The 16,170-nt window shown below is 36.5% G+C and overlaps 1 pseudogene; it reads left to right on the top strand.

Annotated features, from left to right (window-relative positions):
• Window positions 1-648: 648 nt before the first annotated feature.
• On the top strand, window positions 649-7,630 carry LOC143559719 (mini-chromosome maintenance complex-binding protein-like; annotated as a pseudogene).
• The last annotated feature ends 8,540 nt before the right edge of the window (window positions 7,631-16,170 follow it).

The following is a 16,170-nucleotide window of genomic DNA, read 5'->3' as shown; positions in this document are numbered from 1 at the left end:
CACTACGGGTGGCCTTATGTAATTTGTTTGTGAACATTGAGTACCTGCCATGTAATTCTGAAATTTAGAGATCAAAGATACAATGGAGTAAACTCGAATGACATCATGAAATTCATGTAGTTAACTCTGAAATTAAATCTAAAATATATTTAAATGGATAACCAATCCCAGAGTCAATAAATACATGTTTATTTATACACAACTTTTAGAAGTATGGTAAGTTGGTAACTTCTTCGTTAAAAAGGAAAAAAAACACATGAATGTTTGGAAATGACTCCGGGCGTGAATGAAAAGATTTCGCGGGAAACCACGAGAGGACTTTGGCGGGAAAGCAGCCTCCATAAGTGTTAGCGCGGGAAGCAGCCAACCGCACAAACTCTTGGATTTTTTCGTCTTTTCGGAGACCTCTTCTATTCCATTGAGTGCGTGTGTGCTGGGTATTAAATAGTGAAGGGACTAAAGTGTAAATACAATAATAGAGTTTAGAGTTTATATTGTTGTAATCTGTTCATATATACATTAGGAGGATGAAGCTTGAATGAGAGTGATATTGATTCTTCTTCTTCTTCTATTGTGTTCTTCTTCTCTTAATCTTGGATCACTCTATTCTGATACGTAAAAGTGTGAGTGTGAGAAACATAACTGAAGATGGCGGGATGCCCGTGTGATTACTTGGCAAACCCGCTTGGAGCCGTCCGCTTCACTTTCGACAAGGCCGTCTCCTCCGGTTCAGATCCGGTTTCTTTCGGCCGCAAAGATTGGGGCGTCGGTGGACTGTTCCGTGATTTTCTGTTTGACAAAGACGGATTAACTCAGGTAGGTTTCTAGGGTTTATGAATTTATTGTTAGGGTTTATAAGTTATGAATTATTAAGTAATATTTAATGAAAGGTTTATATTCCGCGAAAGTTTTAATTAACTCTGAATTGTAGGAACTGTGATTAAGAGTAAATCCAACGTCCAATGTAGGGCACCGGTAACGGAGCCTCACATGCTTGAACGGTTTCCCGAGCTGCCCTTCGGGATAACCTTGAGATCGAAAGCCGCTTAACGCTTGGGATTGGATGTCGTCGTCGTTTTGCCCGCTATGCCAACCGGACCCGCACAAGCGGTTGTATATCTCGGAAAACTTTTGGCAATCCGAATTAAGGCCCTTCCAGTGGGCTTGAACCGCTTCTTTGCCCCGGTAGTCTTCGGGTTTACCCGTTAGCGCGAGCCAAGTTACAAAAACTTTCCTCCAAAATAACCTGGTGGCTTGAAAGCTAGCTATAAATTAAAATTATTTATCACAATTAGTATATATTTTTAATAAACAATGAATAAAGTTATATAAATAGTTAATATTAAAAAACTTACAGACGTCGGGATCCTTTGAAACGACGATCCAAGCCCTTGCGAGAGCTACTTCCTCCTCCTCCTCCTCCTCCTCCTCCTCCTCCTCGGTCCATTGCTTGTATGGATCACGTTGCGCTATCGGCTCACCCGGTTGTTTTTTTTTGTGTTTACGACCCGACTTTTTGCTTGAACCGGAGGCCCGTGCCGTCTGGGTCTCCGGCACCGTCTTTGGCTCTGGTTGGGTAGAACCGAATGCCGGCATGATGTATTGGGGCATGAGGTAGTTGGCATACATGTTTAGGTTCGGGTTGGCAAAACCAAACGGAAAATTTTGGTTCGGTTGATTTTTGGTGTTCGGGTTCCATTGCATGTTTAAGTTCGGGTGGTTTTGCGAACCGTGGAGTTGATCGAAAGGAGGGAATGGGTGTTTCGGTTGGTTCGGGTTGTTTCTACGATTCATTTTTGTTGTATTTTCGAAGAATTTGGTTATGTGTATGTATGAAATGGATATGGGTTTGGAGAAGAATGGTATATGTATATATATATATATATATTGTTTAAATTATTATTATTATTATTATTATTATTATTATTATTTTCAAATTTGACCGTTGTTCCAACGGTATTATTATTATTATTATTATTTTCCATCCATCAAACGGCGACAATAGGTTTGCGCCCCCCCCTCTCCCCTCTATCACCCCCACATTTCTCCGTGGAGGTGGTGTGCTCGCCCCTATCGCCCAAAAATCGCCACAACATTACGTCCACTACGGGTGGCCTTATGTAATCTGTTTGTGAACATTGAGTACCAGCCATGTAATTCTGAAATTTAGAGATCAAATATACAAATGGAGTAAACTCGAATGACACCATGAAATTCATGTAATTAACTCTGAAATTAAATCTAAAATATATTTAAATGGATAAACAAGCCCAGAGTCAATAAATACATGTTTATTTATACACAACTTTTAGAAGTATGGTAAGTTGGTAACTTCTTTGTTAAAAAAAACACACGAATGTTTGGAAATGACTCCGGGCGTGGATGAAAAGATTTTGCGGGAAACCACGAGAGGACTTTGGCGGGAAGCAGCCTCCATAAGTGTTAGCGCGGGAAGCAGCCAACCGCACAAACTCTTGGATTTTTTCGTCTTTTCGGAGACCTCATCTATTCTATTGAGTGCGTGTGTGTTGGGTATTAAATAGTGAAGGGACTAAAGTGTAAATAGAATAACAGAGTTTAGAGTCTATATTGTTGTAATATGTTCATATATACATTAGGAGGATGAAGCGTGAATGAGAGTGATATTGATTCTTCTTCTTCTATTGTGTTCTTCTTCTCTTACGGGGTGTTTGGCATAGCTTTTATTTTTAAGCTTATGCGTATATATAAAATTAGCCTATAGCTTTTTTTTATGTTTGGTTTAACTTATATTTTACAAGTTAATTATGAGCCTTAATAAGTTGTGAAATCCAACATTTTTTAATTTGTTAGAGTAATAATTACTAATCCACCACCGTTTGAGGATAAATGAGTAATTTACACCCTTAAACAAATAAGCTTCTATCAAATAAGCTAAAAAACCATCTTCATATAAGCTTCTTCAAATGAGCTTATATAATATAACAAGCATAAGCTTAAAAACTAAGCCAAAAATCATGTTAAACTTATTTTGTAAAAAAAAGCTAAAAAAGCTATAAACTTTATTAAAAAAGCTAGGCCAAACACCCCATAATCTTGGATCACTCTCTATTTTGATACGTAACAGTGTGAGTGTGAGAAACTTAACTGAAGATGGCGGGATGCCCGTGCGATTACTTGGCAAACCCCCTTGGAGCCGTCCGCTTCACTTTGGATAAGGCCGTCTCCTCCGGTTCAGATCCGGTTTCTTTCGGCCGCAAAGATTGGGGGCGTCGGTGGACTGTTCCGTGAGTTTCTGTTTGACAAAGACGGATTAACTCAGGTAGGTTTCTAGGGTTTATGAATTCATTGTTAGGGTTTATAAGTTATTTTACACCTTGTCCGATTACAGAATAATAAGGGGTTTTATGTACCTTGATTGCTAAAATATTAAACTTTGATTATTGGATTCACGGGTGTAAAATAGTTACTCTGATCTCAAATAGGCTCAAGCTTTGCTCGTTTTAAGCTATTATTTTTTATAGCTCGAGCCCGTTGTTTATTATGTATTACTTAATTTATAATTTTTTTTGTTATTTTTATATCTCGAGGAAAGTACCTTAAACGAGCCAATGCTCGTCTCGAGCTAGACTATGTAGTGTGAACACTTAAAAATATTAATGAGCTTTATTTGAGGCTCGGGCTCAGTAAAGCTCGCCTTGTTTCAAGCTTTTTATTGATCCTATCATCGGTAGCACACGAGCCGCTTGGCTCGTTTGCATTGGGTTGATTTTGAAGGTCATTAACGTAATTTCTTTGTTAATTGATTATTTGATCACCGTTTGATTTATTTCTAGGTCCCAATGCTGACTCCATCGACGGTTAAATGGGTTAAACCAAATTCTTTAGTTCGGTTTCGAGGAATGATACAAGACATGTTGGATTATGAATCCTATGTTGGTGCTTACAAGGTATGTTTTTTTGGCTGAATTTAACCTCTGAATAAGATTATGAATATGTTTTTTAATTTATTTTGTTGTTATTAATTTTGGGTTCATTTTTACGCAGAACAATGGTACATGGAATACTAATAAGTTTACAGACTTTTCTCAATATCCCATGGGTTCTTCATCTATCATGCGCTTCTGGGAGCGTCAGTTACTTTACTGTGTCCCTGTAAGTCCAGTTAGGTTTATTAGACCACCCGTAGTGGTGCGTTTTGGGGAGCATTTTGGAGGATAACGCGGGGTACACCGCCCCCCTGCGTTTTGAGTTTTTTTTTGGAGCGTCTTGTGTAAAACGCGAAAAATGGGCTCAAATATCAAAAATATATCCGTTAAATTCATTATAGATCTTGAATATAGATTAAAAATTACGTAAAGAACAAAACCTTAATTGCAATGGATCTAGGGCTTTCAAGTATTGGCATCTGTAGAGGCTGCAGCAAGAAGAAGAAGAAGAAGAAGAGAGACCTGCGATTTAGGGTTTGTTGGTTTATAAATGGTTGAGAGTTTTTGTTTAGTCCCTATGGTACTATTTATTTATTAGTTGGAACCTTGTTTTTAATAGTATTTGCATTTAAGTCCTTGCAACTTGGTACTTTGTTAAAGAGATTAATATATAGAAAAAATTTGGAACAAAATGTATTTACGATAATAAGATGCCATATGCCAAAGTTGATATAAGAATGAATTTTAAAACTTCTACATCCGTTTAATGTATTTTTTAATTTTAATGTAGTTTTTTAATTATATATTTAATTATTTAAATGAATTATTATTTAAAAAAACAAATAAAATTAATAGTGACTGGGCGCCACGTGGCGCATAACGCCTGGGGGTGGAGAGTTATGACTACAGCCTGTTTTTGTAAAAAATCATAACTCTGACTGGACGCCACGTGGCGCATAATGTCTGGATGTGGAGAGTTATGACTACACATGGTCTTATGCATGCATTTATGTTGTAAAGTTATTATTTACTTTATCTTTTTTTCTTCATTATAGGTTCCTGGTCAGAATTCATGGGTATATGCTACTTCTGATGGTCAGGCAAATACGTACGCGTTGCCAGCAAACCGAGAGAAGCGACAGAGAGACGACTGCTCTGTTTCTGATGAGGTGGAAATGCAAGTATGTTGGAATCTATGTTAAAAGTTTTTTATATTTGTATGTTTTTAAGTAGATATTATGAAAAGTTTAAAGCTTTACATGTTTGACATAAGTTTGGTCAATGGCAGGACTCGAATAATGAGATACCGGAGTCTCCAAGTTCAAAAAAGATGGTGAGCTAATAGTCTTGTTTTCATATATCAATTTGATTACTTTGTATAAGATGATGTTATATTCTGTTTTAAAATTTTAAATTAACTTGATGCAAATATTTATTTTTAACAACGAGAATGTGGATCTGTTCTACCGGAGAGCATGACCGAGGGTACCGATTGTGGTATGATTATGGTGCCTGATTTTGATAATAATGATTTTCCCTGTTTAGTGAAGGTAATTATATTTTTCATTTTAAATTAATGTCAAAACATCATAGTTTATATAAAGTTTTAAATCAGAATGTCCAATTAAGTGTTTATTGACTTATTCTGTAGATATATGACACACCAGAATCTGACTTGAAGCTAAATGATGTCTTTGAGTTTATCGGTGTCTTGACATTTGACACTGATGTTAAAAATGGTGAACATGAACCGGAACGTTGTTTTGTCCAAGAGGAATTAGTCAACCCACCTCCTAGCAAGGTCAGCACCCATCTATATGAGTAGCTTTATATTTTTATTACACTTAATGGTTTAATACATTATAAATATGTTTTCAGGTTCCACGTCTTCATTGTCTTGTACACTGAAAGCTTTCACCTGATGATTTGATTATTAGACCACCTACAATGGAGGTAGATGAATTTAGTTTATGATTTTGTTTATTCATTTCAATGTTTAATAATTAAATAAGTAATATTAATTCAAGCGTTGTGATCTTGCAGCCAAAACCTCATTTGATGAAAGAAATACGTCAGTCTCTTTTGCCGCATCTTACAGTAATATTAGGTTGTGATGATTTAGCAGCAAATTTTATATTGTTACATCTATTATCAAGAGTAATCAGTTATAACTTATCTATACTATATATAAAGCATGAGTTAGGGACCTCTTACATTTTAAGAGGTACACAAAACTATGCATAAGATACAACACACAATGCATAAATTTATGACATTTTAGAGATAATGTAGTCTTTTAGTCACCTCTTCTACGGTTAACAATATTTGATTCAAATATATTTACAAATATAGTCCTTTAACTTCAATCACATTTTGTCAATTTATATAATATTTACACGTTTACCCCTTATTCTAAATTAACTACCCCTATGACTTTTAAACGACCATAACTTTTTCACATATTAATATTTTTTCAAAAACAATTACACCATAAAAAAGAGTATTTTATTCTCTTTAATTTGAGTATGGTTTTGCTATATTTTTTTAATTTTAAAAACGTAACGTGTTACGTGATTACCAGTTAGGGCCGGCAAACGGGTCGGGTTGATTTGGGTCATGGATCATATATGGATACTGTCAAAACACGTGATACAAAAAAGGTTAATTTCGACGCTGGATTGCACACATACAACATAAAAGCGCGTATAATATCTCATTCTGTTATTAATTTTCCATTATTATTAATTTATAAATAACTTTTTTGTGTTATCATATTTGCAGACTTGTGCCCAGGATTCTTCAGTGTGCAGTGGGTTCACATTTTACAATAGACGAGACGCAGTTACAATTGGGAACTTTAAACAATAATGGTGTTGAAAACACACGGTTGCTTAAGGATCTAACGGAGTTTCAAAAGGTATGTATTTTGTTATTTTTTTTGTAAAACTTGTTTTTGTTTATATGATGAGTTTGGAAATAAGTACTGTTTTGTTTTGTTTTCAGTTGGAGTATGATTTTAAGTATTATAAAGAGACGATGGATGCGGATGTTCAAATTTTAATTCTTTCTAAAGGAAAATCAAACATTTTACCAGCTGATATTGTTATCCCGTTTCGTCCGTTGTCAGTGGGTTCTACAATCATGGATGAACAAACGTTCAGCGGGTGGAGATGGTATTTGGCTACGGTTAAATCATTGCCACATTCTGTTCGGGCTGATATGAAAAAGGTACATTCCACGTGACTATTAGAGTTAATTTTTAATGATTGATTTGAAACGACTAAAGTATTATTAAATGGCAGGTGGTAGAAGATGATATGGTTGCAGCAAGACATGTTGATCGAAGCTTGGGGACTGAAGATTTTTACAGGTTTAGAACTTTAGTTTTTAATTTGTTTTGATTTTATACGTGTTAATTGTGGATTTAGTTGATGATATTGGTTTATGTAATTTCGATTTATAGATGGCTAACTATGGGGAGGCTAATGGGGGTGAGCTTTGGTGAGACATGTTTTTCACATGAACATTGGCAAATGGTGAAAGAAATGGAAAGGCTAAGAAAAGAAAGGCTTATTAAATGAGTGCGTAGATGATGGTTAGGTTTTGTGGTTAATGGTTCTTGAAATGTAGCCATTGTTATAAGAGTATTTGGCTTCTTCACTTTAATTTATGGCTCTATTGTATCCGAATAGTTAATTTCATCTTGAGGGTTTCATTGTTACATATATCTTGTTGCTATTGTTGTAAGTGGGTTTATAAACGAGATGATCTGAGCTCTACCAAGGTTGAGCTCATTTTGCTTAACTTAATGGTGCATGAGCTTAGCTTGTTTTGAGCTATGTTTCTAACTCGAGCTCGGTTCACATATAGTTGTTTGAATACTGGAAATGTATGTAGTTTAAAATCCAAGTCCCCAAGGTTCAAAGAGATTAGAATAAAACAGCAACAAATTTGTTGGTTAATTTAGTGCGCTACTGCGCAATACGTTCTAAGAACCCCTCTAAACGAAAATCTTTAATGCTCTCTAGCGATATGGTTGAACTTAAGTCGTGACCTTTAAATTAGAGATGACTTTGCCATGAGTCCTCAGACGCCTTTGCAACGAGCTTTCTGGTATAGCCCAACAGATTAACCAACCTTTAAAATTGTATGTGAAAGAGTGAAAAGGATTAATCTTTCTCATTAACTAGGTGCCATATTTATACAAAGAAATACAACATAAATCAAGGAACTAAAATTGGAGTGGATCTCCTTTACACGTAAATAATGCAACTAACTTTGGTCAGCACAATTTGAATTTTGAATTATTATCTTTTGGTGGCTATTACCCCCTTCAAGCGAACAGGTAGTGGTCCAACACGAAGCTTTGTACGGAAGCGTTCGAAGAGAGGTCTCGGTAAAATTTTGGTGAAGATGTCCGCTACCTGAAGCGTGGTAGGAACAAACTTGGTGTGCAAACGACCGGCGGAGACCAATTCTCGGATAAAATGATAGTCAATATCAATGTGCTTTGCTCGTTTGTGTGATACGGGATTCTGACTAAGAAATAAAGCACTTTTGTTGCCACATAGGAGAGTTGGTCGGTCGGGCGGTAAAGCATGTAATTCACGTAAAATATGTGTTAGCCAAATGATTTCAGCTGCCGTGCTGGCCATAGCCCTATATTCCGATTCACAACTTGAACGATCCACTGTTGGTTGTTTCTTTGCACTCCAAGCTACTAAGTTTCCTCCCAAGTATATAGAGTAACCATATGTTGAACGTCTTGTTTCAACGCATCGAGCCCAATCAGCATCTGAATATCCGATTAAAGATGTTTTAATGGGGCGGTCGAATGTTATCCAAAGGATAAAGTGCCTTTGACATAACGAAGAATACGTTTGACAAGCTGAAAATGGGCGATGGTGGGGTTTTGAAGAAATTGGCTTGCTTGGTTTACCGCATATGAAAGATCCGGCCTTGTGATAGTAAGGTATTGACGGGCCCCTACTAATGAACGGTAAAGAGTGGGATCATGAAAAGGCGTACCAGATGACATGAAGGTATCGGTGGTGGTAAGTGGCGTTGAGACCGGTTTTGTATCAAGAAGGCCTGCCCGAGATAGAATGTCATGAGCATATTTTGCTTGACTTAGAAATAATCCGGAATTGCTTGAGATGACTTCAAGTCCAAGAAAGTAGTTTAATTTGCCCAAATCTTTGATCTTGAATTCTTTATTTAGATGATCAGTGAAGTTGGCAACAACGGTTTCATTGTTTCCGGTAATAATTATATAATCTACATAAACAATTAAATATATTAAGACCATATCGGTTTTGTAAATGAACAAGGAGGGGTTGGCTCGGATGCAAACAAAACCAAGAGCCACAAGGAACACACTTAACCGTTGAAACGAAACCCTTGGTGCTTGTTTAAGACCATATAACGCACGGTTTAGGCGACAAACATGATTCGGGAACTTCGGGTTGATATAACCCGATATTTGTTCCATATAGACGGTTTCAGTTAAGTGGCCATTTAAAAAGGCATTGTTGACATCAAGTTGGCGAAGTTGCCAATTGTAGATTGTTGCATGACTAAGAACCACACGGATAGTAGATGCCTTGACAATTGTAGATTCATTGCCGTTACCCAATTTGAACTTTTGGATGCAGTTTTGATGCCCTTAGGGAATATGGGTGGTGAATAAGACATGATGTAGGTGATTGGAAGATAGATGGGATAGATTAGCAAAGTGGCGTGGTTTGTAAATGCCAGACTTGGATCTTGTGTTCATATGATGAGTTGAGGTATTATTTGTAAATTGCGATGAGGTAGGAATTGTAGTGGATGGGTTTGGTTGAGATTGTGAGGCTGGAGAGGGTGATTCGGTAGGTAGAGAAGAATTGGGTGGGGTATTGGATATGGAAGATGTGATTTGGCTTGTGGGATTAGGTGGACTTAAAGGGTCAATAGAATGGTTTTGTGGATGTTGTAGTTGCGGAGAATAGGTTGGGTGATATGGTCTAAATTATATATATTATTTTATAAATATTCCATACACTTTGAAGCATTTTTGAACAAGGTTTTATTGAATATTATTCTTCATTGGTTCATATGTGGGTTTTAATGATTTTGAGCGACAAGCTAAAAATGATATGTTAAGCTAATAAAGAAAGCAGTTAATTCAAATAATAATTATATATTATAATTCATTTATTGATAATATAAGTAAAGAGAAATTAAAAGATTAGAATTTTCGTTAAGTTGGTAACATGTAAATTCATTTATCAAGTAAATCATATTTGAATGCAATCATGTGACATTTAATTAATTGCCTTGAGTTTCACCACGCATGTTTTATGTGCAGGTGTAGATTTAAGGAATATATAAGAAAAAGAAAATTCAATGGGCTGTAGTTATATTAAAGATGAAGTTTAAAACACAACAAATCAAATCAAGGATGGGTCGATCATTATTTACATGGCTTGTAGTCTAATAGTCCACCGAACATAATAATGATCCAAGAATTTATTGACGTCAGTGGAAAGCACTATAAAAAGAAAAGATTGATTATTATTAGGGTGGGGGAGCTGGGCAGACGCAAGAAAAGAGGCAGACGCAAGAAAAGAGGCAATCAAGGGGGGCTGCCCCTGTTCGATCAGAAGGGGTTCGGCCACAGGAGTTTGGAAAGCTACTCTACTTCAAAAGGATCATCATTATTATCATTGGATTGAAAAAGAGACCAAGCAGGCTAGTAGCTCAATCATATTTCTTTCTTTTTACGATAAACCATAATATATATTTTATATTTGTTTCATTCATAATTATGATTGGCTAAACTATTACACTGTCTGGGTTTGGATGATTACTTTTTAGACTCGTTTTATTTTGGTTTTGGATTTATTATTGATTGGTTCATGTTATGGTAAAGTTTTTATTTTATTTGGTTCTGATGCATATGCGTATTTGGTATTAATTTATTATCAGTTTTTGTTCCATATGCGTCTTTGTGAATGTCTTTCATGTTTTGATGCATATTAGGTTACTTACAGTGTGTTTGTAACTAGTGTATGGTTTATTGGTAACGTATTCCATAGGAACGGTAATTGAGAGTTTAGGGATACTTTAATTTTTTTCACTTGAGAGACCGGGAGGTAATTAAGTGTCGTATGTTTTGGTCTTTTGCGGGTTTGGGTAGTGATTGCACGGGAGTGAGTTACCCTAGACTTCTTTATATTCTTACATATCCGAGTTATAACCAAATTAAATGAAAATACCCCTTTACGCCTTAGGGTATATTGTGATTAGAGAGACCGGGAGGTGATTTAATCTTTGGGTACCTTAGCATAGTTAGGTAAGGTGAGACCGGGAGGTGATCCGAACCATTTAACCGTTGAGCTTTACATGATATTTAGGGTTCTTAGGTATTGTTGGTGAGACCGGGAGGTGATCTAGCGTACTTTAGTTATTCCTTAAGGTTCATATTTTTAGAATAGGGTACCAATCATAAATCCAATTCTGAGAGTTTACGAGTTGACTAGTAGGATTCCATATCTAGGTAGTTGTTCTCCCTATTTGAGTTCTAAACCTATTTGTTCGTGTCAGTTTTAGTTTAAGTATTATTTAATTTATATTTAATAATTAAAAGACAAAAATCAATAAAATCAATTTATTTAAGTTTTTAGTCAGAGTCTAGTTTAGGTGTCACTAGTGTCCTGTGGGTTCGATATCCGGACTTCATTAGCCTTTACTAAAGTTGATAGGTACACTTGCCTGTCTAGTGGTCTAGCATTAGGATAGTCTAGATTTATAAATTCAAAACTAGAGTGTCTAGGTTAAGTTAAGTTTTTTATAGACCGCGTTTTGCACATCATTGGGACCTGATTTGAGTGATCTGGACAAATTTTGCAAGGTTGAGATTTCTGTTTACACCCATTATCTCAAGTTTTGGAAGTGGAAGTAGGTGCTTGAGGGGACGTGGACATAAATGATGGTTCTGGAGATGGAATGGTGTCATCAAAATTGGAGATAATTTTGGTTTCGTCAACCGGTGATACGATCCCGGAAAAAGGAAAGGTATCTTCATCAAACTTTGCATGACGTGTCATGTAAACCCGCGACGTGGTGGGATCGAGACATCGATAGCCCTTATATTTGGGGCTATAGCCGATGAATATGCAAGGAGCACTTAGAGGAGAGAGTTTGTGTTTGGTGTAATCTCGAAGATATGGAAATACCCGACAACCAAAGACCCGAAAATTTGAGTAGGATGGTGAAAAATTAATTCAAATGGAGATTTATTGTCGAGGAGTGGTGTCGGTAGGCGGTTTATAATGTAGGTGGCTGAAGTAAAAGCATCTAGCCATAGTTTAGCCGGTGCATGAGCATTAACCATCATTGCAAGACCCATTTCGGTTATGTGACGGTGTTTGTGTTCGGCTTGGCCGTTTTGTTGAGGGGTATGTGGGCATGATAATCTATGAAATATGACCTGCTTCTGAAAAAGATTTTGGACCCGATTACCGGTGAATTCAGTATCGCCATTGCTTTGAAAGATTTTCACATTGGCTGTGAATTGATTTTGAACAAAGTTTAGAAATGTGACAAGTATACTATAGAAATCTGACTTGAGTTTTAATGGGTAAAATCATGTAAAACGTGAGAAATCGTCTACAAAGATAACATAGTATAAATTGCCATCCGTAGACGGAATTGGTGCGGGACCCCAAAGATCACCATGAATTAAATCCAACACATGTGAAGAACGTTTATTATTATCAATTAAAGGTAAACGGTGAGCTTTCTAAAGTTCACATGAAGAAGTAACAAACACTTGTCCAAGTTTATTTAAAATGGAAATAACATCAAATGAGACATGGCCTAAACGGCTATGCCATTTATTAAACGAAGCACGAAGATGAGGAGAAACAAGAGCAGCAACGAGAGACTTGTGACTTTGGGAGAGGATGATGTGCTAAAGGTAGTCTAATTATTATTAACTAAAAATAAGCTAATCTAGACACTAAGTAATAATTCTAGACTCTTAACTAAAACTACTAACCAGCAAGTTAACCGGTCGACTCTAGTACAACTAAGTAAGTCTGGATATCAAACCCACGAGACTCTTTAAATTACGTAAATTAACTAAATTAGACTCAACTACAGACACGACTATTTATTTATATTATTATGGGGGGTTTTACTAAAAACTAATATTAAACTAATTAATAAAACTTAAGCCGACTTAAACCCGGACTTAAATCAGATGATGACGAACAACCACCTAGGCTAGGATCCCTAATGCATCAATTATCAAATGGTTGGAAAATGCTAAGTTATGGAACCGGGATCTTAAACTATTCACTTAATGGGAAACCGAACAGGACCCTTGACCATTCTCAAGAAGACACCTATGGAATCCTAATAAGCTATTAAAATACCGGTTTAATTAGACTCGCTTATGGTCACTAATTTATTTTATGACAAACCTCTAGAAGAAATCAAAGATAGTTTAAAGAATTCACTCGACTAGATAGACAAAGCTGATAAATCAAACCTAGACGGACTCCTTAAAAAGAATTAAATCTAGCAATCTTAACCAACCAAAACCTATCACATAATCTATCACCTCACAGCTATTTAGATTAGCAGGACACTTAAGTCTACTTGATTTATTAATATTGTTCCTATGGTTTTATTGCAAATCAACCATAAACTAGTAAAACACACACAGTAGATGACATAACGATATCCTATTATTTGACAGACGATCACCAAGGAATACTGTGAAACAATAAAACTCATCAAACAATCCTAAGCACACATATGCATCGAATGAATAACAATAATCCTCTTACTTAATCATAAATCCATAAACGAAAACAAAATCCAAACCAAAATCAAAAATCAACAAAAGCTCATCATAAGCCTAGGCGGTGTAAGGGTTTAGCTAACAGCCATACTTAAGAACAAAAGAAAATAAATTGGTTCAAACAATGAATTCATAATGATAATAATAAATTCAAACCAATAATAATGATGTTTGGTTGAGTAGGTGTTAAACCCGGACGCTCTTCGCTCGAACCAACGACTTTCTCTCTCTTTCTCTCTGTTCACGGCTTCCAAGAATATCAATTCTTTCACGGCTAATGTAACATCCCCAAAATTTTGATCCAAATATGACAACTTAAGAAAGTTGAGGGATCAAAAATAATATATAAACAAGTCAGGAGAAAATATTAAATAAGGAATTATAAGAAAAATATGGAAATAAAAATATTTCCTAAGTTAAGTATTCTTATATGAAGGAAAATAAAAAAACTCTATCCCACATTGGAAGATGTAAGAAAGTGGAAGCATTCCACTAAGGTATAAACAAGGAAGATGGAATCCATCCCACATGGAAAGTGGTAAAGAAATGGAAGCTCTTTATAAGAAAAAGATTTTCCATAGTAATATTCTTTTATGAATATCATGCACCAAGTGGTCCTAGCGGAGGGTGCGTAGCACCCGACGCGCACGCGCACCTGCGAGGGCGAGGGCGAGGCCGAGGGCGAGGGCGATGGCGAAGGCGACGACTACGGCGAAGGGTGTTGGGCGCCATGTGGCTCTTTGACGGCGCACTTTGCACTTCCCATCGCCAAGAGCCGCCTTAGTATTTTTTGGACAACGAGATTTAGACCTGAAATGACAAGCTACAAAAGATGAAGGACTAAAAGTGAAAAATATTATCCAGGGACCCATCTCGCTACGCGATGAGTCCAAGGAGACGGACATCGCGTACCGCGATGGGCCATGATGACGCAGCATACACGTGTCACACTCTGGTGACACGTGGCAGCATACCAGGACACGTGGCAAAATGTGTCAGACCAAGTGTCGACAGCTGTCGGTCGCGGTACGCGACGAAGCCAGGAAGAGGACCCATTGCGTACCGCGATGGGATCCAAAATTAGCTATAAATAGAGGGGGTCACGGCTCATTTGCACACACACTCCCACACTCTCTCTCTAGAATTACACTCTTTCTACCTTGGTTTGCGTGCCGAACCTCGTATCCGTGCCAAGTACCCGGTGTTTTCCTCGAAGTGCGTGCCACCCAAAAGCCCGACGTTCCGCCTCGAAGTACGTGCCCGACCCGGCGAGAGGAAAACATCGCCTCGATTTGCGTGCCAAGGAAGGTGGATCAAGAACGCCTCGATAAACGTGCGTGTAGAGTAGAACTGCTGCCCGTATAAGCTTAGGAATATTTAACTCCGAATACCCGTGCGAGGTAAGAGGTTCTGCCTATGTTATTATTATATTATTATAAATGGCTTAAGACCATAGTCGAAGTTATAGCCGAACCTTGATTACGATTAAGAATAGAATAACTTTTCTTAAGCAAATGTTATGGTCAAAATAGTATTTCTTTATGACTAAGAAATATAATACACGAGATTATAATTACGAAATTAATGTTTTTTCTTGAAGAAGAAACTCATAATAGACGTTTCTTCCTGAAGAAGAAACGTAGCATATAAATGGTAAATAAAGAAAATGACTAAAGGTCCAAATGTTTTCATCATGGTTAAAGCTATACGAAATAGACTAAAGGTCTAAAGCTAGATCGTTGATCTAGATATTTATACAAAAATGTTATTCTCGTACTATAGGTCCGAGGTAACAAAACAAAAAGCAGAAATCAGAAAACATGAATCAGTATCAGAAACTGATTATAAACAGACAAGGTGAATACACCCCAAACCTTTTATACTGAGTTAGAATGTTTGCATAGGATTTACGAATCCTCAAAAACTTTGTGTACAATAATAAGAAACAGACACTCTGATTAAGAGTATACATGTGTCCGGATCCATTCATACATGGTGACTCGGCATTTTCCCGAGGCCATGCAAATCATAAACAAGTCTCCGAAAGCTTTATGAGAAATGATTTGTGTATATAATTAATTGTACAAGGTACTTAGGTAATTTGAACCCAATTTAGTTGGGTGCCTAATGAGTAGTCACAAATGTATTATTGTTGGTTTCACAAAGGTATTGAAAAGATATTTTAGAGTCAGCGTTATTCACCAGCTTTGTGCTGACGTATTTTCCCACCCATGTTACAGGGAAACAAGAAAGGTTAGAACATACAAGCAAGAAGGAATAGAATATTGGAGTTATAGTCATTAGATGCTATCTGGTGGTTCAGATATTTTATTTGAAAATATTATAAATGAGTTATGTTTTATTAAGAAATGTATTTGAAATATCAAGCGTGTATTTAAACCCGAATTT

This window comes from Bidens hawaiensis, unplaced genomic scaffold (genome assembly GCF_021521415.1).
Source record: "Bidens hawaiensis isolate Kalapana, Puna unplaced genomic scaffold, B.hawaiensis_p1.1 tig00020028_1, whole genome shotgun sequence".
Classification (NCBI taxonomy): domain Eukaryota; kingdom Viridiplantae; phylum Streptophyta; class Magnoliopsida; order Asterales; family Asteraceae; genus Bidens; species Bidens hawaiensis.
The sequence above is the reverse complement of the archived record's forward strand: the minus strand, read 5'-3'. Positions and strand labels throughout refer to the sequence as shown.